This window comes from Cupressus sempervirens, chromosome 7, assembly GCF_028749045.1.
Source record: "Cupressus sempervirens isolate cs-2001-9-10 chromosome 7, ASM2874904v1, whole genome shotgun sequence".
NCBI lineage: Eukaryota > Viridiplantae > Streptophyta > Pinopsida > Cupressales > Cupressaceae > Cupressus > Cupressus sempervirens.
The window spans coordinates 273,511,325-273,537,115 of record NC_143124.1 but is presented as its reverse complement, the minus strand read 5'-3'; positions in this window follow the sequence as shown (position 1 = coordinate 273,537,115).

Below are 25,791 nucleotides of genomic sequence, written 5' to 3'. Positions count from 1 at the left end.
GTTAGATTCATCTTTTACAGCAATGTAAACAATCTCATCCTCTTCTTCATCATTAGAATCATTAGAATCTTTAGCCATAAAACATGATTTCTTACTTTTATCCTTAAATGATTTGAGATCTTTCTTACTGTTCCATTTATTATCTTTCTTTTAATCTTTATCTTTCTTGTTTGGACACCTTGCAGCAATATGACCGACTTCTTCACATGAAAAGCAGATTAGGGGTACTTTACCTTTGTATTTACCTCTTCCTCTTGAATATTTCCTTGCAAGTAGAGCTTCAATTACTTCAAGGTCGCTGTCAGAACTCTAATCTGATTGATCTTCACTCTCTGACTGAGATTCCTTCTTCTTCTTGCCTTTTTCCTTGAGTGAAAGCTTGGCTTCAGATGCAGGCTCAATGTTCTTTGCAGCTGGAACATAATTATCAAAATTATCTAGTTCAAATGCTGTCAATCTTCCAACTATGGCCTCTAGGTTTATCTTGTGATTGGCCTCACACCTTCTTTCTTGAATGGCTGATACCTTGATGGCATAAACTGGAAGTAGAGTTCTAAGAACTTTACTTATGACTGTCTCTTCACTGATACTTCCTCCAGAAGCTTTGATAGCACTGACACATGCTTTAATTCTTTCAACATATTTGGCAATGTTTTCATCTTCTTTCATTTTCATCTGATTGAACTGTCCTCTCAGACTTTCGGCTTTGGCTCTTCTGACATTGTCATCTCCACCATAGATCTCTTTCAGTCTTTCCCACATTTCATAGGCAGTAGTGCAGTCCTTGACATCACCAAACTCTTCATAACTCAAGGCAGATGCAATATCAATCATCATAATGTTATGAGTCTTCTTTATAGCAATGTCATTGATTGATAATGTACTTGATGGTTCTACATATTTTTCATCAAGATATTTTAGACTAGTGTCACCAATGGAAGCTAGATGAAGTCTCATTAATCCCTGCCATGCTGAGAAGTTGTTTCGGTTAAGCCTTGGGATTTCCCTCTTGTAAGACATCTTGATCTTTGGCTTAGATCTTTGAAATCTCCTCCTGCAAGCACCAAAAGCTCTGATACCAATTGTTGGAAAATGAAGATGGGGTAACTGAGAGGGGAGGGGTGAATCAGTTACCACAAAAACAAATTCAACAGTCCCAAAGATGTCTTAAACTTAGTTGCTACTGCTACTCAGTAAACACATAAATTATTGCTTAAAACTTGATAGATGTTAAGTTAATTTATTAAGCGTTTACTGAAATAAGCAACCATGCAAAAGAAAGTAATCATGAACACAGTAGACACCAGATTTACGTGGAAACCCAATATGGGAAAAACCACCAGCAACTAGTCACCAATTTTCACTCTTCTGAAGTGAGCCCTGTTAGGAGCCAACCCTGTTAAAGGTTACAAAACACACTGTTAGGTGTGACCCTGTTAGAGGATTTAATCACCCTGTTAGGAGTGGCCTTGTAAGAGGTCTTTAGAACAATTCAACTGAATTGCCACCCTGTTAAAGGATTTATGGAATGGCTGTTAAACCAACTCTGTTAGGAGATTTTGGAATCACTGTTACAATGGTTAGAAAGAAACAATGAATGATCTGAAAATACATGCAACTTATCTTGCTGAATACAGATCTCAGTTTAGCTCCACAAGATCCTTACTGATTAAATATATCTTTGCAGCTCCAAGATTTCCCTCTGCTCAACTCTGCTTAGGCACACACAAGTTTCTTCTTTGCACTTCCTTGCACTATCCGTATACACTCTCTATTCCACACTTTTCCGCATCTTGAGCACTTCTTTATATACTATACATAATACCAGGTCGGCCCAACCAACTTGACAAAACATATTCCAAAGTCGGCTTGAACTAACAAAAAAAACAAAATTCTTCACTGGCCGACGCTACCCGGTCAATACACAACAAAAAAATGCTTCCTGTGTTAACCGGCAGAACTCGGTAAAAACTACAATTACCGGGGAATTTGGTAAACCTGCCACTTCCGTTGGAAACTGACTAGACTCGGTAAAAGCTGTCTTCAACTACCGAGTGAGCTCGGTGAAAACTAAGCTTTCTTTAGCTTACCGTGCGAACTCGGTTAACACTAACCGTCCGCTACAAAATCCTTTGATACCCGAGTGATCTTGGTAAGAACTAAACTTTTCTTAGCTTACCGTGCGAACTCGGTTAACACTAACTCACCGTGTGACATACAGGAACACTCAGTATATACTGCAAAAGGCTTTACTGATCGACTGAGCTCGGTAGACTCTGTAAACTATTTTCCTGACCGACAGAACTCGGTAGACTCTGTCTGATAACTGATATGGTATTTGTGTAACATCAAAGACAATACACAATTACTTAATTGTATCCAAAAAATGCTTCTCAGGTTCCAAAATTTTCTCTTGGGCTTGATCCTTGAGCCTATGAATCTTTGCATGTAATGTCTCCATTACCTTATACCCATCTAAAATCTTTTTGATCCAATCATCAATCTTGTCTAACTCCTCACCTATATGTACACACATTAGCATCTGATACCTTTCACCTTTAATTTCTTGTAATGCTTGTAAATCCTTGCCCCAGCTATGTATCTCATCTATCAGATGAAAATCTTGATTCAAAATGGTTACTAGCCCATCCACATTCCCCTACCTAACATGTAATACCTTTAGATTTCTCTAAATCATTTGTACACCTTTTTCCTCAAAACTTTCTTGCCATTTTTGACAAGCTCTCAAAAATGGGTCCAACTATATTGCCCCCTTATCTCTTCTTTCAATTGTTGTGCTTAAAGTTTCCAAGGGGTTTGTGGGATCTAAGGGACCAAAATAATTGTTTAAATTTCCCTTTAGGATTTTATTTTATTGCTGAAGTGTTATAAGTTCTACCCCATCATGTTCTAAACTTCAAAATACCTCTTTCAATCCTATTGTAACCATTAGCTTAGCGATATCCAAGGTAGGCTTCCCATGCATGACCTCCCTAATCTGGTAATCTCGTGGAGTCAATTCTTCAATGTTTGAATGTAGATGAGGGATAGCCACATGAGAAAATAGGCCTTGCCTCTGATTACCCATAATGAAGGCTAATGCCTATGCATTCTTTGGTGGTGAATTAGGCTTCCTTAGAACTTCAATTAATTCCATTCTATCCTCCTCCTTAGTGGTGAATTTCTACCTTTAATTTCTTATTACTTCTTTCCTTAGCCACCTTTGGATATGTTGTACTAGGGATTTACCTTTTGAGGATGAAGGAGTTTGGTCAGCTATACTCTTTCCCTTATCACTTCTTTTTGAAGTTTTCTCCTTTTGCAAAAGATTTGAACCAAGAGTCTCTGTATCTGTAGAGTCCACACTCCTTACCTTAGTGTCTTGTGAAGTTTTTTGATGTTGTTCAATTATCTACCCTTCTTCTAACACTTCCTTAGTGGATACTTGTTTTGGCTCTTTCTCTTTTCCTGCTTGTACCTATTCTTCTTTGTTATTTGGAGGAAGGGGAGTAACATAACCTTTATCCATACAAAATGTAACATGATGTGGTGATGGTGGAACTATTTTAGGTCCTTGTATCTAAGGTGGCAACTAACTCCAATCCTCTTTCTAAGGTTGATTAGATGGAGTTTCTACTATCTTGTCTCCCATCAACTCAGTATTGATAGGAATGAAATCAAAACTAGATATCTAAAAGATATCAATTCCTTCCACATCCTTCTCCTCTATCCATTATTGCATCTCATCTTTTGATGTTGTAGTTTGGATGGATTGTTCAAGAATAGATGGAGGTGTGATGGTGGAGATTCTTCTCAATTTTTACTCTATAGCTCTCATGAGATGAGTCCTCCAATTCAAAGGTAAATTATCCTCTTCTTCTATTTCTTCCATAATACATTCGGGTATTGATAGGAAAGGAATCACTTTCCTATTGACCTTTTCTCTCTTTTTGACTCGAGCCATAATATTTCTTCTCTCTTTAGGTGTGGAGGGGGAGGCTTATACCTAATGCTAAGGTATTTATAGATTTCCATTTCATCTTCTCCTAGTAGTTTCTCAGATGGTGGCACTTGAGGATTGTCTCAAGTCTCTATAGCTTCAACATTTATTGACCCTTATACATTTTCTTCTCCAATTTGTGTAGAAGCCTAAATTTCTCCCTCTTCTGGCTAGACTTTTTGAGAATAATTCCTCTTCCTTTTACCTTTACCTTTTCCTTTTTGAGCACTATAATATCCAACTACCCTATCAAGTCGTGGCACCATTTCTGGTCTCACTGGTGATTGGGCCATAAATATAGGCACTTTGACCTTTGCTTCTCTACCTTTATTTGGGTAGGCTTGAGCACAAAAGAACATTATTTTAGGGATTGGATCAAGTTTAAAAGATCTCTTGATCTAATCATTTATCAATTTAATTTTGTGTCTTACCCTATGATTAATGTTTGAGTTATCTTCTTTGTCAATCTTTATATTCATTATAGGCCTATCACTGATCTTATCCCTATTGAATAATGGGTCAAGAAGATATTTTGTATCTTGTTGCATAATCATCAATGGAATCTTGATCTTTATAGCACTCTATGCTAGATATAGAGTCATCCTACAATAGTCTCTTATGTTGACATCATAGTCATCTGTTGCATTCATCTAGTGATCTTCAAGGGCATCTTCATGCTGAAACATTTTACCAGCTAAGTATTACATTCTCCTAATGTTATCAAAATAGGGCCAAGGGGGATTATACTCATCCAAGGGATATTGATCCCATTTACACTCAAAAGATGGAATATCTTGCCTCTAATACACCCTAAAATGTTGTAAAGCCATAAACCACATGCAACATATTTTGTATTGATTTCTAACTCTATCATATGTATACAAGAGTTGTCAAGAGATCTCCAGGAGAATAAGTCTAATGTTAGGATACCTAGGGAGCTTCTTAGAGTTGAGAGTTGTACCTTCTACCCTAAAATATATAAATATTTAGAATTAGATATAGTAAGATCCAACTTTTGATACCTTTGCAATTGCCTCTACTAACATCCTCTTTGCATAATCACCCTATATAAATTGGATTACCATTAATATGAAAGAATTGTTTACAATCCTATAATCCTTTCTTTTCTCTGAAAGCTTCTTCTTTACTAGTTGAGGATACACAATATAAGGCCATGCATTTGCATCCTACATGCTACCCTTCTTATAGAGCCTAGGGTAATCTGTCAACCTTGTGGCTAACAAGTATACCGAGTATGATGTGATGTATAATTTTCTATTATTTTTCACCACCATTAGCTACTCAACCAAGTTCTCACTAAGAATGGAGGCCTAGTCAAGTGGCGTCTTTGTAATCTTGATGGTCTTGATAAAATGCACCATCCAAATGTTTAAATGCCCTGATGCTGGAAAACTCATGACTCTACTCAATAGTATGATTGAGTATCCAATATCTTCCTTCATATACCCTCATGTCATATCCAGTTTTCCTCCTTTCTACCCTAGAGGAGTCTTCTCAATAAGGTATAAAGATAGGATGATCTTAGAGACTTCATCAATATGTTCCCTATACCATCTCTTAGCTTGGTGATAAGTCAGTCAGATAAATTGATCAGCCTTTAGAAGATAACATACCTTCTCTATATTTTTAGGTTGGAGATCCAAGATTATCTCTCTATTTATGCTCTTGATGCCCTTTTCTTCAAGAATATATCTCTCTACTAGTGTTAGGATCAATTCTGAAGACTGTATTAAAAATGGATGCCACATAGCATTAAGAAGTGCTTATCAGATCAAGGTAGATATCATAGGAGACCTTTCTATTAGTTTATTGCACAATCCTAGGAAAGCACCCAAATCTAGCATGTCCTAACTCAGAGTCTTAGATCTCAGAGTACTCATCCTCGAATCATGATTTTGTTAGCACACCCTGAAACTTGAATACCACTAGCTTTGGAACCATCTTCTTAGCAAGGGAGGATGTGAAGATACCATAGAATCTACACAAAATGATATCCATTAGTTCAGATTTGAAGAAAAAAATGATAGATTCAAACCCTAATATAGACTTGAACAAAACCCAAAAACCCAACTATTTGAAAACACGAAAAACCTAAATTATTACCCCTAGGATACAAGGAAAATGGTAGACTTGATAGTGCACTTGGTGTACCTTTTTTATTAGCAAATATCACACCGAGCACACCTCTCCAAATTTGGAGCTATAGTTTAGAGAGCTCAGAGAAGATGCAAATGAAGGAAATGAGGAAATTAGGAAGGAGACAGTTTGAGGCCGGGGGGTGGGGGTAGAGGTGTATATAGAGCCCCCCACCTTTGGTACTGCATAGGTGCACAACTACATATATATGCTTCACCAAAGGTGAAATTGTTTTATATAACCTTATTTGGTACACTAGCGCACCTGATGAGGTGCATCGGTTTGCCTTCCTTTTTGCAAAAAAGGTCTTTTTCCTCCAAAACTCTAATTTTTTGACAACTAGGTTTCTAAGTTAGGACCCAGTCTTGACTAGAAGCCAAATGTTAAAACCCTAAAAGACTCTGACCCTGGACTAGGGATCCAAAAAGTAGAAAAACAACATAGGTGGTCCCCATTTCTAGTTGAAATGGGGTGCGCATTGTGAAACCACAACATCTTGTACTAACCTTAGATAAGTCATTTGGGTGTGTTTGGACCTGAGAAGATCATGTGATTTTTGTCCTAGGTAGATTTGACTATGCTCAATCCATTCTAGATGCTTTTGGTTGCTTGCTATTTGGGTTTGTAGGAAGCAAGATTAGGGTTATGGGTCATATATCCTAGAATTACAAAGAAAGTTTGGTTTTGAGTTTACTTTTTATTCTATGGTGTTTTGACATCTTTTTTCATGGGTTTGAGGTCATATGTTTTCATTTGGTACAAAGTTGGGAAAGCTGTCAAAAATATGTCAACTATTGCAAAAGTTGTCAATTAGGTTAAAGTGGTCCAAATCATATGATTTGGTGCTCTAAAAGTTAAATCATGGTTAGAGTTTATAAAGGGGCTATAGTAGACCTATTTGGAAGTTTCTAGTTGTCCAATGTCAAAGTTTCTAGGAAATGCAAAATGTTTTCAGGAACTTTGCAACATAGCATGACAATATTGTCACAAGGAAGTTGCATGTCATGAGAATGGAGTTTATAGTTAGAATAAATCAGTCAAACCTCTAAGAAAACATATAAAACTACAAAGGAGAGATACTTCAAGGTTTGGTTTTTGTAGTAAGTGAATTTTGAATGTTGAAACCATGAAAATATTGTTCCAAAATTGACAATTTTGGTATTTTTGATTGCATGAACACTTCAATAAATTGAGGGACTTCTATTTTTTCTTGATCCTTGTAGTTAAGGTTAATACCATTTTTTAAGATTTCAATTTGATAAGAGCTAATTTGGTTATAGTTTAAAGATCTTATGTCTTTAGCCTATTTATTGTTCCTTTTTTCATAGTTTTATGAAAAATGGCACCCCCACGAAGCGTCATCATGGAATCATCATAGCCTTAAGAGATGTGAATGTGTAATCCTTGTATAGTATGCATAGAAAAGGAGATGTTTTTACAAGCTCATTTTCCATTTTTGAAGTGATGCCCTAAGCAATCCTTTGGTGCGTGGCTAAGCGATCACAATACTAGCAACTTATTTTTGATATATTAAATGTGCTAGAAAATTCAATCTAAGAGTTTCAGAAAGAGGATGGATGTATGAGGAAGCCATGTGTGAGAGGATAATTTTTCAAGACAAGATTTTTAAGTGTTGATATGAAATTATTGAAACCCTTACTTTTAGGCATAAAAGTAGCATAGTAGTTTACAGACAAGTTGATAACCCAAGACCTAAAAAATATTGAAGTACCTTAAAAGGGTATTCATATTGTTAAAATAGTTTCTCCACCTTGTTAAGGGAAATCAAGAGTTTTAGTTGTTGGAATTACAAGTAGGAAAGGAGTAAACTTCTAGGGGTGGGGGGGTGAATCAAGAGTTTAAACTTGGACCCATAAAACTTTCACTATTCATTAGCTACATTCAATATATAGACTAAAATAACATGTAAAGTAAATGCATTTGAAACATGTAAGTAATCAAACACACATTACATCAGATATGGTTACCAAGAAACCATCCAAAAGAGGAGATGGAATTGGGGTGGGGATGACACCCACAAATCTTCACTACTGTAGTTGTAAAGTGTAGCTAATTAAGGTTATACTAGTTTGACCATGAATCATGATTTTTCTTGTGAAAGGGATGCCTTATTAAAGGCTTAGAAAGACTGTTAAGTCCCACCTTGTTAAAGGATTGCAACACCCTATTAGAAGTGTGCCTTGTTAAAGAACTTTAGGTCATTCACTTGGAATGCCAGCCTATTAAAGGATTTGCTAAAGCTTGTTAGGACTACTCCATCTAGTAGATTTAACTAAAATCACCTATCAAAATGTCTTAGCATAGATCTTATGATTGGAACTTTCTGGCCTAATAACAGATCACCTCTATCCAATCTCTGATTAATCCTTCATGATTTGATGTATCAATTTTGTATGCTCTATCCTCTATTCTTCATTTAACTAATTCTGCAATTCACTCTTACTGCTAAGTCACCTTGAATGCTCTACAAACTACCTTTTTTTCTCCCACAATTCGATCATTCAACCCTTTTACAATGCTCTCAACTCTCTTGAAAATTGAGGGTTTTGTCCTCCTTAAGAAGAATGAGGTGGTTTTGGGCTAGGTATGAATCTATAGCTGAGACTTATCAATTTTTCCACTTAAACCTTCCCATTTTCTAATTGGCTGCATTTAAAAATGCATAGGGAATCTCTATATAGATTCATCCTTATCTCTAAAAGATTGAAATCTATCTTTAGGTTGGCTGAAAAGTGGTTTACATAGTTTTTTGTTACTTTACAAACAAATATGTCAAATCTATGTTACTTGGCATATGAAGTTACTAATGCTCAAAATATGCTATTTTAACTCAGCACACAAACTACTCAACATGTAATATTTACTTGGCACTTCAATCACTCAGCATGGTTTATCTGCTTGGCACTTGAGTTACTAGGCGCATGAGTGACTTGGCACTCATTACAACTTGGAATTCTCTAATATTTACATATTTTACTTAGCATGCATTACTAGCTCGATATGAAATAAATAAATGACTTAAGTGTGTTGACACTCACTTGTGAAAACCAATCTGGGATCAACAATCTCCCCCTTTTAACATGAGTGTCAAAAAGACTTAAATACACAAAATCAATCTAATCTTCTCGAGTATAACATGTTCATGACTTGCCTAATATACAAAACTTAAATTTTTTAAAATTTTACAATAACCTATGTACCTCAAAATTTATACCTCCCCCTGAGCTAATATGTCTATTTTGTATCCAAAATTTGTTCTCCATTCTGAGTAGATTTATCTCTGCTGAGTGATACTCTTTGACTTTGATCCACTTATACTCTTTCAAACTCTCCACTTTGGCTGTCTCTCCCTTTCTCCATAATTTTCCATTGTATCTCTCCCCCTTTCTTACTTACTCCCCTTTCTTCTTACTTACTCCCCCTTTTTACACTTATGTCAAATGGGCTATACACTTATAGTGTATTTGTCCAAAAGTAATTTATGGACTTCCATGATGATTTTAAGAGCTACATCCTAGTTGTCACATGCAACATCCACTGCAAGGTGTACTAGGCCATCTAGAGTAGAAAGAATGGGATCTTTGTTCAATAGATTTTTTGCATAACCTAGTTCTTTATGGATAATTTCCATATGTGGGGTGAGGGAGGCCTAAATAGTTTCCAATTTGACTCTTATGTTAGCCTCTTTTAGTATTAACATAGCTAATTGACTCTATGATTGAAGCAATGTATGGAAATACTTCTCACTCTAAGATGGGTTCTTAGGTAGCTGTGTGCCTGATATGTTTAGATTCCTCTCTAGGCTCATAATTCTATGTTTGGCCTCTTGGGTGAAGAATGTGGTATCACACAATTTGGTGTACAGTGAGAAGATATTCTCAAGTACCTTTTTCACATCCTCAACCTTGACTGCCAATGCAACTTGAGTTAGTGTTATGTCACTAGATATCTTTTCATTCACTTTTCCTTGAAACTTTGTCTCAAACCATTCTAAAAGTTTAGCATTTGTATCTAGGTCTTCATTATTAACCTTTTCCACAATCTATGACAGTTGTTCCAGTAGTGGCTTGGTTTCTTTAGGAGGTGGCAAAGTAAATGTATCTAAAAATATGTATTTATTTTCTTGTAGTGCTTGATTTTGCCTATATTATTTCCTAAGCATTTTTTCATGCTTCTTTTTCTCTAACGCTTGTTGCAAAATGCCTATTTGTTCTAGTGTTATTGTTGCATAGTCAAATTTAGGAATCACTATTTCTTCATCTAAATGGATATCACCATAGTGAATTACCTTTTCAACCTTAAGAAGAGCTTGAGCTTGACACCAATATTCATAGGGGTATAGCTTTTGTGCTCAAATTATGAAGAGCTTTTGTACGTGAAGAGCTAGATGTTGGTAAAGTTACCAATGCTTCGATGGTCTCTTGTTCCCTTACCTTCAGTAATTACTCTTGCTCTTCTAGCTTATCATGATCTATGACGGCTTGTCTTACACCTTGTGTTTGTGCTTCAGGTATAGATGAATCTATCTATCCTATTTTCTCTTTTGTTGCCTCTCTTTCTTCTTTGGCAGTTTGCCTTTGCTCAACTATGTCTACTTTAATACTTTTGTCTACCTTAATAGATGTTGCTATAGTTGTTTGAATCAAAGGTTGATCAGTGGTAGCTAAAGGGATAGTAGAAGGTAGTTCTTGTGGACTCACCTTATCTCTTGTAACTTTAGTTACTACCTTTTGAAGTTCTTCTACACTAATAAAAATAGGATTTACACATAATTTTCCTTGCAATGTAGATTGATCTAGAATCTTTTTCAAATCTTTTGTAGTCAATGGATTGATGTTTTGAGCTGATGCATCAAAGAAATCCTTGATAATGATAGTTTCTATAGTTTTACTAATGTCATAAGGAGGACTGGTACTCAGCATTTGTGTGTCTTGTACACTATTCCTCTTGCTATTGTTCAACTATTGTCATGTCAGTATCCATCTTCTAAGTCTACTCATCAACTATATTTCTTTCTTTCTTGTTGTCATCTTTGTCATCTTCTTCTTGATCATCATTTTTACCCTCAAAGGGATCCTTTCTTTCTTTTATAGTATTTAATTGATGGATTAATTTCCACATTTGATTGGATTTCTTGACAACATCTTCAATGTTAATTTGAAGAATGTGGAAGGCTCTATACTTTCGTTTGAACCTTCCACCATATTTCTTGTTTTTCTTGGCAATCTGCCCTTTTGTTAGTTCTAGAATTACTTGGGCAAAAGTAGTTTCCTTATTTGATTTTCCAAATTTAAACAATAATTCCATTTTCTCTCAACTAAATCATATAGTTTCTTATGTACCGACTTCACGAATTTCAATGGTGTAGTCTTAAATTTAAAAATCATTGCACATAGGGCTTCTTCTACTAACTTTTTCTCCTCTTTTCCCAAATCATCAAAATTTACATTTTCAAGGCCAAAGAGATCTACATGGTTTCTAAAATTTTCACATAAATATTCAATATCAAAAAGTGGTGTATGACTTACCTCTTTGAATTTTCTTAGATCATCTGATTCAGTGCTCTCTTCATCTAAGTCAAGTTGTGTAATATATTTCCATCTCTACTTCTTTTACATTAGAACTCCTTGTTCTATCTACTTGGTTTTGTCCTTGGCATTTTGTGTGGTAGATCATGTGCTTGCTCTAGTGATAGGTGTTTTTGGCTTTTCTAGGCTTGGTTTAGCAACTTTCTTTTCTTTAGCCACAAGTTGTGCCTTGGCCTTTCTCTTCTTTGGTTTGGCATGTGTTGGTGCTTCCTCAAATTTTTCTTCCCCAACACCCTCTATTTCCTCTTCTTCTTTATCCTCACCGATGCCTTGGGTTAATGCAAGAGGTTCTTTGGGTTTTTCTTGTTCTTCCTCTTCATCCTCTTCATCTCCTTCCTCTTCTTCCTCTTCAACACCTTTCTTCACTAGTTTTCCCTTCTTCTTTAGTAGAGAGACTTTCTTCAATTCCATTTCTACATTTGACTTCATTACATCATAGTTTTCAAAGATTTTTGCCTTTTTGTCCACTTCCTCTACTAGTAATATAGTGATGGCTATTGAGGCTTCACCAACATTGATCTCATAACCTAAGGGTCTTAGCCATCTAACCCTAGGTCTGGCAGCCTCTACATATGCATAATCAATGCCTACAAGAAAACATATATCATTGTAATATTGCTCAACCAAAGAAATAGGTATCCTCATTCTTTGCTTCATAGACTTCTTAAAGTCTTCAAAGTAACTTTTCATGATGGTTTCAAAATTTTATCCCATCTACTCAATGTACTTATTTATTTGAACAAAAACTAACCTATTTGTCTTCTATCCTATAGTGCCAAAAGATGGGAATGTATTCTATATATAGAAAAATATGCAAACTAGAATTGATCCAAATTTGCACTGTGAACTCTTAGTCTTCCTTACTGCTCCAAGGTTTTCTATTAATTGTTGAAGTTGAAGCTTAGCTACATCATAAGTATGACCTTTCTTCACAATTTTGTATCCAACATTTACTACATTATAGGGTATACTATTCAATCTACTAGATTGATAAAACTTTTGAGAGATAACCCTTACTGCAAAGTTTATTAATGGATCCATTATATTGTCTATTGTTATTCTTTGTTTGTTCCACTTTGTTCTTGTATTCTTTTCTATTATCTCTTTGAAATCACTCTACAGAGTCATTGGTTGATCTAGGGTTGGGAAACCAGTCACCCTATGGATTATTTATTTGGTGATCTTTATTGGTCCACCTTCCAACCATAAGGATCCATCATGTATTTGGTTCAATACTATTCTTATCCATTATGTCCTGATTACACTAGGAAATTCTAGGGCACGCATCAAACCCTTCCTTTCAACAATTTTGAATTCTTCTTTCTAACATGTTGAACCATAATGACATTTGGGGGAATCATCGACAATGCACTTGAAGGATCTTGTTTGTAAGCTATATCTAGAATTTCTTTGGAATTTGGCTATTTTACCTCATTACTAAATAATTGGACATTCAAGACCTCTTTCCCTTCTACATTTCTTGAGCTAGATGCTATTGTGACAAACTTGTATTTTTGTAAATGCAAACTACATAGATCTACTTATGATAAATACCTTTAAAAATATGAAGAACTAGAGTGAAATCATCATTGAAATATTTGTAGTCACTTCAAAAAAAAAATTGAATCACCTTCTTCTCTATTGGCTATTGCTTGAATTCAAAATGACAAAAAATGAGCAAAAAATGATCATATACCCTTCAAAAACCCTTGTAATTAATGCTTAGCACTTGTACAACTATAAACTCAACATTAACCTGATTTTAGAATCATTTGGCATCCATTGATATTATGATCACTTAGCAGCTACTATAGACTCGACATCAACTAGTATTGCACTTGACATCCATTAAAAAAATTTCATGCTCAGTAACAACATGAAAACATAAAAAAATTAATCTTGCATTTTCAATGACATCTTGCATCTTCATCCATGCTAATATAGTCCTTTAAGTACTAAGTTCTTTTGGAATTGATGTATGATATAATACTTTAAATATCAGTCCCACATACCTCTTAATTTTTTGATTTGATGAGGTGTAATCACTTGACCCATTGGGTGAAATGATCCCTTCTCGATTTGATGTACTACAACCATCTTTCTTCTTCCATGTCTTATCCATCTCATTCCTGATGTGTTCAACATCTTCCTTGCCTTTTCCTTTATCAAATTCAAAACTTGGTACCTTTCACCTAGTTGGACAATGCTGACTAATATGACCAATCTTCAAACAACTAATTCATGTAGTTTAACTCAACAACCTTTTGTATTTACCATTGAAGTGAGTCCTAATACAATTCTTAGGAATATGTCCATATACTTAACAATAGTGGTAGCTATATCTTGTATAGTAATCAAAATTATAAGAGTTTCCATAGCTTCTTACCTTTGTTGGCTTGTTTGATGACCATATGGACTTGGATATGCTTTCAAAGGCTCTATGTTCATACTTGTGATAGTTGTAGCAATATCTTTCAAATTTTTGTTTATGCATGGTCCTAGTTATGCATTCATATGCTTGATGACCTTGTTTATTACACTTATGAAAATGGAACATGTTCTTAGGCTTAACATTCTGATTTGTATTGTTGCTCCTGCACACATTAGCAGTATGCCATTTCTTTCTAGAACTATGAAAAGTAGGTTTGGAATTCTTATCTCTATTGTTCCTTTTTTTAGCAACTTTGGATTATTCTCCTTCTTTAGTGCTTGTGTAGCCCAATCCTAATATAACTTTGTGTTTGTGAACAAATTATCTTTTGGACTATTTAACAAATTCACTCTATGCCTAAGGTATGGAAGAAACAAAATGTTCACAATAGTTGAGAATATCTCATGTTATTTGATTTTCTCTCTAAACTTTAAAGGTACAGTGTCATTATAAAATTTGCAATGAATTCAAAATTATATTTGTACTTTTACTAGAAAGTGCATAAGAATCTCTCATGTACTCCTAGGTAGTGAGGTAAGAATCAATTTAGAAAACAAAAAGAAACATTCATCGAACCATGCTTCTACAAAAAATCTATTTCAAAGGAATGAATAACACCATAAATTGATATCAATCATTCAAGCACTTTAATTGAAACAAACTTGTAGTAAGAACAACAATCAAATATCTTGAACCAATAAACTAGAGTTCACTTCAAATGCTAAGTTTCTAAGTAGAACCCAAGATGATATATATATATATATATATATATATATATATATATATATATATATATATATATATATATATATATATAATATTAAACCCTCTTCATGTGCACAGTCATTTAAAAAGAAAAACATCCATATACTATCTTCCGATTACTATTTAAAAGTATCTACTTATCAGAGTTTCTAACTATCTATTTCTAACCTTCATCAGTTTAATGCCCCAACATTTATAGTTTTTAATACAAATCTAAAAGGCCTCCATCAAAACTTAACCATTTTGGTTAAAGCAAGAAATAGTTATGAACAAGAAAGAAGTTATAAAACAAGTGTCAAAATGTAATTGAAAACAACTATCTTGTTCAAGCTTCACCGCCAGTCTTCTCTTCCTCACCCATGGTCTGAGGCACTAGCTTCCAACTTCTGAAAGTATTCATGGAATCCTACATTATGTGAGAATTTGAACTATTCAGACTCAACAACCTAGCCCTACACATGTCCTTCTACCATTTGAATTCCTTTATCTTCAAGTTTTGACAAAACATGAGGTTCTTTTTGAGACATAACATTAATTCAATATTTGCCAGTGAAATCATTGGTGCTTGGTGATTCATTATCTCTAATCTACTCAACAGTTTCATTGAAGATATTAGTTAGTGTCTCAAAATCCATATTACCATCATTGAACTACAAAATCCCTATAGGATTTATGATCTTCATATCTTTAAGGATTTCTTCATGCATTCCAGTAATTTTGTTCTCGATGCCCTACACTTCTTTAATTGCCTCCTTATAAACTAACTGCTTCCAACTCATGTTGTTTTTCATGATGAACAACATGCAGGGATCTACATTTTTTATTGGATTCTCCTTTAGAAACTTAAGAACCCTAAACTTCTCAACTTTAGTTACTTGAAATACAACTACTTGACATAGACTTTTCTCTATTTCCCATCCTGGAATCAAAATTTGAATTTCTCCCAATAGTGATTCCCCTTTGGCATATACATTGGTGAATTTCAAAATAAACTTATTACCTTCTTTAATGATGGTATTGTTAGAATTCTTTAGAATAACTGAGAGAGGGGGGGGGGGGGGGTGAATCAGTTATCCTAGGTCCAAATGCCCTAATAATACTTTTTTCACAAATTATAGTGAACCCATAAACTTTTCATTTATCCAAGCTTAAATCAATCACCCTAGCAAACTACAGTAAATCAATATGCAGCAATAAAACATGCAAGATCGACACATGACACAATGATTTACGTGGAAACCCAATTTGAGAAAAAACCATCAATAACATGCTACTTGATTCTCACTCTTCTAAAGTGATGCCCTGTTAAAGGCTTACAAAACACTATTAAATGTGACCTTGTTAGAGGATTTCACCAAACTTTTAGGAATGGGCCTAGTCAAAGGACTTTGGAACATTCACTTGGAATGTCACCCTGTTAAAGGATTTACCTCATGGCTATTAAACCAACCTAAGTCCATAGGATTTAAACTATCTATTACAATTGCTAGAGAGTAAAAACAATGACTTTTTGATCTGATACAACTTACAACATATCTTGCAAATTTTAGATCACACTTTAGTTCTATCCTTTTGCTTGGCTTTAATCACTTCAGGTCTGACTACTTGTCTTCCTCTCAAGCTTCGTCTTCTTGGGTCTTCTTACTCATCATGCCAATGTAATCATCCTTGTGGTAGTCTATCCAAACAGAGTTTTTGTGCTTTCTTCTCCTTAGTACCTTCTTCAGCACTTCATGCTTGACCACCTTCTCCTCTCCTATGAATCGTTGCCTTATGATTTCTTAAATAGAAATCTGATTTGCCTTTGTCGCTTAATTCTCCCTCTCCAACTTTAGGGTTGCAAATGGATTGGGTAGGATACAATGTGTCTACCCCATATTTTGCTCTTATTTAGAAACTTCATCTAGAGTCCAGTTGTATTCTAAAAAATGTTCTACATGGTGTTTTGTTCCACTAGCTCATCATCTTTATCTTCCATTTAATTCAAAGAGTTCTAGATAACAACCTTGTTGGCTTAGATATGATGAATGTTTGACTTTTGAAATAATGCAGCGACTTAGCACTATTGGTTTACTAATTCTTGGCACCTCTGTGTTACTCGGTAGTATTGGTTTATTGATGCTCAGAACCTCTGTGTTACTCGGTACTTGGTTCTACTTGGCACTTGGTTCTGCTCGGCACTTGTATCTGCTCGGCACTTGTGTTTGCTCGACACTTGTATCTGCTCAGCACTTGTAGTTGAACTTTTGCTCAGCTTCAACTAGGAATTTGTTCGACACCTACTAGCTTTCTTGACTCCTTCTCTTTAATGAACTTAGTTGGGCTTTAAAAATGACTTAGCTAAAAGATTACATCTTTGATATGTTTCAGTGTGCCCATTCTTTGTGTCTTAGAGTATGTTGTCAATACACTATTTCATCAATGGCTTAGCTGATCCTTGTACTTCATTACAACATCACAACTTCGACCTCTCTCTAGGTGTTCTAGTTACATCTTATTGATTGCCTTCTCCTTGTCAATCAACTAATTGATAGTATTTGGATCACTAAAGAAATTATCATTCCTGCAAATAGCAAGTTTGACATCAATGACAAAATAATGATTGAGAACATTCTTTTACCAGTTCCATATGCAATTTCCCTCATGATCTTTTCAATCATTTCCAATAATCTCCCTCTTTGGCATTGATGACAAACCAAACTGATCAATTGATCAACTTAGTTACCACCAAGTTTGTATATGTTATCTTGACTGCAACATCCATACTACTAATCTCATATATATCTCCATATGTTTCTTCATTAATCTCCCTCTTTCATATATGTCTCCCTCTTTCTGAGGATTGATCAGTTTTCTGCATATTTCTCCCTCTTTGACATAAATGCCAAAGATGTAGCATCTTTAACATGTGAATTATAAGCTTTGCATCTCATGTTTTCTCCCTCCGTCACCATGCTTGTGACTGATTTGGAGTTTTCTGCTCCTGCTATCATCCTCTACATCATTCTTTTGATATTTCAATGATTTGTTCCTGTTGATGCAAGGTAGCATCCTTGTTATTTTATACTACTTGAGTTAGGGGCATGACCCCCAACTTTCCTCTAAGATATTCATAAGCATCCTTGGGCCATGGTTTTGTGAAGATATCTATAGTTTGTTCCTTTGTGTGAATGTACTCCAACTTCACTTGTTTGTCTTCTACTAGTTCTCTAACATGGTGATACTTGATTGCAATGTGCTTGGTTTTTGCATGCATTACTGGATTCTTGGATATGTTTATAGCACTTGTATTATCACAATACAATATCACAGGTTTTCGTACCTCTTCTTTCATTCCTTTCAATAGATGTGTGAGCCACACAATATTTGTACAATTGACTGCTGCTACCACATATTCTGATTCTGCAATGGACTGGGATGTGCATGTTTATTTCTTGCTGGTCCAGGTAACTAGCCTTTTACCTAAAAATAATGCACCTCCACTTGTGATTTTTCTGTCATCAATGTTGCCTCCCCAATCTGCATTTGTATATGCATTGAGCTCAAACTTTCCATCCTTTTTGTAGTATAGACCAAAGTTATCGGTTCCTTTAAGATACCTCATTATTCTTTTTATTGCTATGAGATGATTTTCTTTGGGATTAGCAGAGAATCTAGTCACTATTCCAACTGCTAATGCTATGTCTGATCTACTATGTAAAACATATTGTAGTTTTCCAATCATGGATCTGTACATTGTTTGATTGACTTCTGCTGATACATCATTTTTGAATAGTTTATTTCTAGTTTCCATTGGTGTGCTGACTGGTTTGGACTCCTCTAATCCAAACATTTTAAGTATCTCCTTGATGTACTTTGATTGTGTCACAAATATACCATATTTTAGTTGATGTACTTGCAATCTAACAATTTTTTTTATCTCTCCAAACATAGACATCTCAGATTCATATTTCATTTTGTCAGAAAAGCCTTTGCAAAGCACTTCCTTTCCTTCAAACACTATGTCATCTACAAAGATTTTAGATAAAATAATATCCTTACCTTCTTTTTCTTTGATGTACATGTTGCTATTATCATCAATTCTTTCAAATCCTATTTGTACTAGATACTTGTGAAGTCTCTCATACCATGCTCTGGGTGCTTGTTTTAGACCATAGAGAGCTTTATGTAATTTACAAACCATATCCCTATTGTTCTCATCAAAAAATCCCTTTGTTTGTTCAATGTAGACTTCTTCTTCTAGTATACCATTCAAAAAGGTAGATTTTACATCCATCTGATAGACTTTAAAACCTTTATATGCGGCATATGCAAGTAAAGTTCTTACTCCTTCCATTCTAGCAACAGGGGCAAATGTTTCCCCATAGTCTAATCCTTCTTCTTGAGCATAACCCTTGCATACTAGTCTACCTTTGTTTCTAGTAATCTCACCATTTTTATCTAGCTTGTTTCTAAATACCTACTTGGTGCCAATCACATTCTTGTCAATTGGTCTGAGAACCAAACTCCAGGTTTTGTTTTTCTTTATACGATCAATCTCTTCTTCCATAGCTTTATAAAAGTCATCATCTTGTAATGCACCATATACTATCTTATGTTTGGATTTACTAATCAGACATGATTCATGTCTTAGTCTATTCCTTTTCATTGGCTCACATCTTTGTCACCAATTATCTGTTCAGTAGGGTGATGTCTTTTTACATATTTGGATAATCTTGGCTCTATCCTTGTTTCCATATTTGATCTTTTAGATTTAGTGTCACTATGCACTGAGTTGTCAGATTGTTCTTCATCTCTTTCATGTGTACTGACTTCAAAATCAGATTGTGCATTTCTTTCATTCTGCAACTCGGCTTCTGAATGTAGCTCGGCATTCACTAGTTGTGACCCGGTTGAAACTGAAATTTGTTGTTGAACCCCTATTTGATTGACATCAATTTCTTCAACAGGCATACCTTCATAAGAATACACAAAGGTTCTATATTCTTCCATTCTCTTTGGTTTTTCAATTTGGAGTTCTATATGCTCATCAAAGTTTACATTTGCACATTCCACAATTTTGTTAGTGTTAGTATTCAAACACTTATATGCTTTACTTCTTGTGGAGTAACCAAGAAATATGCCTTCATCACTTTTTGCATCAAATTTTCCATTTCTAGCGTCTTTAAGGATAAAGCATTTGCAACCAAATATTTTGAAATGTTTTACATTGGGTGAGTGACCATACCATAATTCAAAAGGTGTTGTATTTGTACCTTTCTTGACTTGTACTCAGTTCAGTGTATGAATAGCTACACTTACAACTTCTCTCTAGTATTTTAGAGCAATAGTCTTTTCTATCATTAATGTTCTGGCATAGTTAATCACAGATCTATTTCTTGTCTTTGCAATTCCATTTTGTGGGGGAGTTCTAGGAGCTGACATTTGTCTTTTGATTCCTTTGTCATTACAAAATATCTCAAATTCATTTGATGTGAATTCACCACCTCTGTATGATCTCAAGCATTTCAAACTCTTTTCTGTTTCCTTTTCAAATCTAGCCACATACCACTTAAACATTTGAAAAGCATTAGATTTTTTCTTTAAGAACATAATAGTCATCATTCTAGAATAGTCATCAACAAACAACATTATGTACTTATCTCCTTTATAGCTTTGTACTTCTATTGGAACACATAATTCAGTATGAACTAACTCATGTACTTCTTTAGATGTATAGTTCTTACTTTTGAAACTTGAGTTTGTCATCTTTCCTAGCTGACATTGTTTACACATGATATTATCAGGCTTCTTCAATTTAGGTAAACTTTTGACTTTCTTCATTTTACTGATATTGACCAGATTGTCAAAGTTGACATGACATAGCCTTCTATGCCATAACCATTCATCATCAAATTTTGCAATAAAAAAAGAGACATCATCCATATCAAGGTAAAATATATTACTTCTTGTTTGGTCTCCTTTTCCTATTAATTTACCATCAGTACCATAGATTTTTGCAGTTTTGTTTCCAAATTCTACTTTGCATCCTACATTGCCTAACTGTGAGACACTCAGCAAATTGTAGTTTAATCCTTCAACATAGTATGCATTATCACATGAAATTTTTTCTGTGAGCTTAATGGAGCCTTTTCGTTTTATTTGACAAGGAGCATCATTACCAAATCTAACACTATTTCCATCATACTAAGTAAAGTTAACAAACTTACTTTTGTCTCCTATCATGTGATGTGAGAATCCACTATCTATGATCCATTTTTCATTCTTGTTCATACATGTTACCAGTGCTATAGGCTCTTCTTCATTAGATTGGTCCTTCATGGCTACATAAACAACTTCATCATCATTATCATCAGAATTTTCTTCAACAATATAACACTTCTTGCCTTTGTCTTTGTAATCTCTCTTGTCATCATCTCTTTTGAATTTGTATTTGTTGCCTTCCTTGTAATCCTTTTTCTATGTACACTTGGCAGCAATATGACCTACTTCATTACAATTTAAACAAATGATAGGCATCTTACCTTTGAATTTTCCTTTACCTATGTGAAATCTTCTAGCCAGTAATGCTTCCAATTTTTCCACGTCTTCCTCATCAGTGCTACTGTCACTTGATACATATTTCATTTTTCCTTCATTCTTTGATTTCACCTATTGAGCATCTTTCAGTGATAGCTTGGCCTTAAAAGCATATTCAACATTCTCAGGTCTGTAGTTGTCAAAGTTAGATTACTCAAATGCAGTGAGTCTACCCACTATACCTTCAAAACTTAGATTGTTTCCTGGTACACATCTTAGTTCTTGTATTGCTGATACTCTAATAGCATAGATAGGGAGCAAGGTTCTTAAGAACTTACTATTAACAACATCTTCATCCAATTGACCACTCAAACATCTTATTGCACTTACCACTTCCTTTATTCTTGTGCCATACTGAGTAGCATTCTTACTTTCCTCCATTTTCATATCATCAAACTTTCCTCTAAGGCTTTTTCTTTTTGCTCTTTGGACATTATGATCTTCTCTATAGATATCTGATAGGGCTTTCCAAATTTTGAATGTAGTGTCACATCCTTTGATATCATCAAATTCAGCATAGTTGAGTGTAGAGGCAATTTCCAACATTGTTTGATTGTGTTCTTGTTTGTTTTTCATATCTTCTGCAGTAAGAGTACTAGTTGGATCAACATGTTCAGTAACAATTGAATTTTGGGCATAATCTCCTATGGATCCAAGACGTAGCTTCATCAAACTTTTCCATGCAACAAAGTTAGGCTCTGATACCAATTGTTAGAATTATTTAGAATAACTGAGAGGGGGGGGTGAATTAGTTATCCTAGGTCCAAATGCCCTAATAATACTTTTTTCACAAATTATAGTGAACCCATAAACTTTTCATTCATCCAAGCTTAAATCAATCACCCTAGCAAATTACAGTAAATCAATATGCAACAATAAAACATGCAAGATCAACACATGACACAATGATTTACGTGGAAACCCAATTTGGGAAAAACCACCAGTAACATGCTACTTGATTCTCACTCTTCTAAAAGGATGCCCTATTAAAAGCCTGCCCTATTAAAGGCTTACAACACACTATTAAATGTGACCTTATTAGAGGATTTCACCAAACTGTTAGGAATGAGCCTGGTCAAAGGACTTTGAAACATTCACTTGGAATGTCACCCTGTTAAAGGATTTACCTCATGGATATTAAACCAACCTAAGTCCATAGGATTTAAACTATCTGTTACAATTTCTAGAGAGTAACAATAATGGCTTTTTGATCTGATACAACTTACAACATATCTTGTAGATTTTAGATCACACTTTAGTTCTATCCTTTTGCTTGGCTTTAATCACTTCAACTCTGACTGCTTGTCTTCCTCTCAAGCTTCATCTCCTTGAGTCTTCTTACTCATCATGCCAATGCAATCATCCTTGTGGTAGTATATCCAAATAGAGTTTCTGTGCTTTCTTCTCCTTAGCACCTTCTTTAGCACTTCATGCTTTCATGCTTGACCACCTTCTCCTCTCCTATGAATCATAGCCTTATGATTTCTTAAATATAAATCTGATTTTCCTTTGTCGCTCAATTCTCCCTCTCCAACTTTAGGATTTTAAATGGATTGGGTAGGATACAATGTATCTACCCCATATCTTGCTATTACCTAGAAACTTCGTCTAGAGTCCAGCTGTATTCTCAACAACATTTTGCATGGTGTTTTGTGCCACCATCTCATCATCTTTATCTTTCATTTAATTCACACACTTCTAGATAACAACCTTGTCAGCTTAGATTTGGCAAATCTTTGACTTTCGAAATAATGCAACAACTTGACACTATTGGTTTTCTGATGCTCAACACCTTTGTGTTACTCGACACTATTGGTTTACTGATGCTCAACACCTATGTGTTACTCAACACTTGGTTCTGCTCTGCACTTGGTTCTGCTCAGCACTTGTATTTTCTCGGCACTTGTCTTTGCTCAGCACTTGTATCTGCTCAGCACTCGTATTTGCTCAGCAGTTGTATTTGCTCGGCACTTGTATTTGTTGGGCACTTGTAGTTGAACTTTTGCTTGGCTTCAACTGGGAATCTATTCGGCACCTACTAGCTTGCTTGGCTCCTTCTCTTTAATGAACTTAGTTGGGCTTTACAAATGACTTAGCTAAAACCTTACATCTTTGATATGTTTCAGTGTACCCATTCTTTGTGTCTTAGAGTATGTTGTCAATACACTATTTCATCAATGGCTTAGTGGATCCTTGTACTTCATTATAACATCATAATTTCAACCTTTCTCTAGGTGTTCTAGTTACATCTTATTGATTGCCTTCTCCTTTTCAATCAACTAATTGATAGTATTTGGATCACTAAAGAAATTGTCATTCTTGCAAATAGTAAGTTTGACATCAATGACAAAACAATGATTGAGAACATTCTTTTACCAGTTTAATATACAATTTCCCTCATGATCTTTTCAATCATTTCCAATAGGTATCCACCCAATCTTTCATAGCATATACTATTAGCTTCCCCCTTTGCATTTTCTTCATCACCTATTGGCTTCATACAGAATTAGGGTTGAAGGCTTGAGGGGCTTGAACAACTAGCAATGCACCAAGATTCATCAAAGAATTGATATACATGGCCATAGTCATCACCATGCCCTTAAGTTCCTTTTTTGCTCTGCTATCCTTCTTAGATTGAGTTAACATATGGTTGGCAGAAAATTCGAAAGGTGGTTACAAGTGCTTCTATTAATGTTATCCAATTTGACTGAGGTGACATTGAAATCTTCATTATCAATCTCCTCAGACACTATTTTCTTCTTGTAAGTGGCCATTTTAGTCATTATCTTTCCAGGCACTAGATCTTTGGTTAGATGGGCATCCATTTTAAGTTTCTTAACCTTTGAACCCTAAGCAACATATTTGGTTACAGTGTCCTTCATAGGTGTTGAAACTAGCTACAAGTTTATTTTCTTACTGATTGTATTGGATAACAAGGAAGGGGTAGCAAGGCTTATAGAGATTTCCTAAGAATCTCTAGTGGGAGTCATGAACCTTGGCTGATCCACCTTAGGGGCCTCGATGAACTACACATCACTATCAACACCATCCGAAAAATTGAGACCATCATTTGAATCCTACCCCTGAGTTGACATCTTTTCTTTGGAACCTTATGTTGCTTAAGGGCCTTATATTTAGTTTGAGACCTAGTCCTAGGAGCCATATTTTATATATGGATGGGTGTCCTTTTCTATTTACCTTGAGCCAACTCACTACCTACAAAAAGAGACAAAAGTTGGATGTCAGATGATGATGTTTCAAAAAAAGAAACCACCCCTAAAGAGGGTTCATTAACAACTTTTGTGTTCTATTTCTTTAGCCAATCATATGTGTAAGTAAATATAAATTTAGATCTTAGATTTATATCTTCTTCTCATCCTAATTCCAATCTACTACCAGTGACTTTGATTCATTGGATTCTTCCTAGTCTAGTTCAACCATAACTAAGCCATCTTTAATCACCCCCTCTATTTTGAACTTCAACTTCAAGGAATTGATTTGTGTAATGTTAACCTTGAATGGTCTATTCTCAAAACCTCCTCCCCATCTTTACAATCTGATCATAAATTTTCAAATTGTGGAGTTGATGATGGGTGACCTACAAGACCAAGAATCTAAACTTGATATCCTTTACTATCAAAATTTCTTCTGCTTTGATAAGAACCAAAATTAAATCCAAGAAATTTTCTTCCAATAATAGAAGCATTAATGATATTGTTACAGATTAGAGAACCCAACTTAATTAGGAAGGATGTCTCCAAACCCTCTTGTTGTAAATTATCCTTAATGATAGAGAATAGTTTCCTACAAATCTTAGCCAAAACAAAGCATATCACAGAAGTTTTGTAGGTTCCTCTTCAAATCTCCCTATTCTCAAGTAAGTGAACTTGGGAAATTATATGAAATAACTTTCATATTGTTGGATCAACCTTTGAGCTTTGGAAGATAACCTAGGGATTGGTGCTTACTTCAAGGCTGTATGCACTTTTTCAATTAACACATCATGAACCTTACTAAAAATTCTCTAGCACTTAATCTTTTTGTAGCAGAGGGCAGTATTAGTACACCATTATTTCTTTGTTCCAAACTCCATGAGGAAGATGGGTAAGGTCATAAACATAGGAAATGCAATAAGTGAAGTAGGAAGCCATATCGTAATTTTACATAGATTCTTTGGCATGCTTGAGTTGCATCCTTAGTGAAATAGCAATAATTTCTGCCTAGTCCATCCATTGTTCACCCTTCAAAAT